Below are 2,206 nucleotides of genomic sequence, written 5' to 3' on the forward strand. Positions count from 1 at the left end.
CTGGCCTAAATGCTGTGATGATTATTTTACAAAAATGAAGAGGTTTTTAATCAAAACAGCAACAAAAATTATGATAGCAACTACACCTGATATGTGGAAAAACATTATATTTTAAGAAAATCTTTATTATTAATCTGTTTTTATAATACACACATTAAATAATATAATGAGCTGAAGGACTGTAAAAACATATTCCAACTGAAAAAAGTGTATAAAGAAAGAACAATGAGATTATATGAACAGTTATAAGTTTTTACATTTTGCTTCGTGTTTGTGTTGCATCTTGTGACATATTTATCTGCTTATTTTGGTCTGGTATAATGCGTTTGCATCATTTCGTCAGGTATATATTTACCGATGTTTTGTACTTTCTGGACATGTAGTTTTGCACTTGGTTTTGTATTCATTTTGTACTATCTTTGGATATACTCAGTTTGGTTTGTCTGACTTTATACAGTATGATTTTATAGCTAGTTGTGTATGACTAACCATTCAGGCTATTATTATTTAGAAAGGGGCAGGAAATATAAGATTTTCTTCATCCTGCTCCTTTTTGAGCATGGGTGTGTACATGTTTGTTTACTTGATGATTATTGAATGTTTGCTCATGAAATGCACAACCATGAATGAAATAAATGAAATGAGAAATAAAATTTTTAAAAAAATTTAAAAAATGACCAACTGCTTATAACTCATCACCAGCTGAATATGCAGGAATTTAACACACACTGCAGAGTATAGGAGCAGTGGGCTGTCATGTTAGACACCCAGGGAGCAAACTGGGGGGTTAAATGCCTTGCTCAAGGGCACATTAGACAGTAATTTCTCTGCTCATCCAGGGAATTGTGGTTAAAAGTGAGTCCTCCCACCTTGAAGGACATACACTACAAACATAAAGTTAAGGATATTTATTTTTTATTTTTTTTTTTTAGCTGATGACCATGAAAAGATGATAAACTGCATTTTACTGACATGGCATGACTGACTGATAGGATTATTGGATCAACAGATATTTAGCTTTTTATATGGGCAAATTATTTCGTTTGCCGGTTGTCTGCATCTTTATACACTACAAACAAAAAGTTAAGGATATTTGTTTATTTATTTATTTATTTATTTATTTTGGTCTTTTTTTTTTTTGTCATTTGTAAATAAAACTATGTCTGGTCATTAAAAAATGTGTTTCAATTCAATTCACACACAAAAAAGTAAAAAACACTATGCAACAATCCCAACTGAAAAAAATAGCCCAAAAATTAAAAATATCCTTAACTTTTTGTTTGTAATGTAACTGTTCCATAGGTATCCCATTGATACCTTTTCACCATTAGAGATTGTTTGAAAGGAATTGTCACCTGAACAGGGATTTGAACTCTGGACCCTCAGATTAAAAGTCTGATGCTCTACCTACGGAGCTACTCAGGATCTGATTTCATTATAATTACACTCAAAAAAATGATTCTTGGCTCTAATAAACATGAAGTAATATTTTAAAGTAAAATGTAACTGAAATATATGAAATTTAAAGTTTATTTATCTGAAAAAGTCAAACATAATGTGAATATGCTTAGTATAAAGTGAATCTAAACAAGTAAAGTAAACTTTATTTACTAGATCACATAAAAAGGCTGAGTGTCACAGTCAAATACAGTTTATGTAAAAGTTTGCATTAACTAAAGCAAATCTGACTGAAGGTATTTAATTTATTCATATTGACTCAATATGATAGAAAAAACATTGTATTAAATTTAACCCTTTACATTAAACTTATGTAATAAAATTACATGGAAAATTTACATGTAATTAAAATACATAAAGTCAACATTTTTGGCTTAATTATTTTTTTGAGTGTAGTCTACATTTTATGCTTTTCTAAAAGCATATGTGCGCGATACATGATCATTCCACCCCAAAAAATACTACCTCCCATTATTTTTTTTTTCAAAATTAGTCAGATCTAACCCACACGTTCTCGTACCCACACGCTTATATACACAAATACAGATAACATATGAAAATACCTGGACATGATGAATTAAAGGAGGAATTTAACCGCCCTGGACCCTCACGTTCATTCATTTCCAGCTGTGAGAAGGGGAATCCAGGCTTATGTTATCTTTTCCAGTCACAGTAACACGCAGCAGGGTGAGGTGTTCCCACAAAAATATACACACACCTCTTCCTCTGCACACAGACATGCACACAA

The 2,206-nt window shown here is 31.2% G+C and overlaps 1 non-coding gene across 1 annotated transcript; it reads right to left on the reverse strand.

Moving 5' to 3' along the window:
- Positions 1-1,352: 1,352 nt before the first annotated feature.
- On the reverse strand, positions 1,353-1,425 carry trnak-uuu (transfer RNA lysine (anticodon UUU)). Its single transcript has one exon. It is a non-coding gene; the product is annotated as a tRNA-Lys (tRNA).
- Positions 1,426-2,206: the final 781 nt, after the last annotated feature.

Source organism: Sphaeramia orbicularis, chromosome 7, assembly GCF_902148855.1.
Source record: "Sphaeramia orbicularis chromosome 7, fSphaOr1.1, whole genome shotgun sequence".
Classification (NCBI taxonomy): domain Eukaryota; kingdom Metazoa; phylum Chordata; class Actinopteri; order Kurtiformes; family Apogonidae; genus Sphaeramia; species Sphaeramia orbicularis.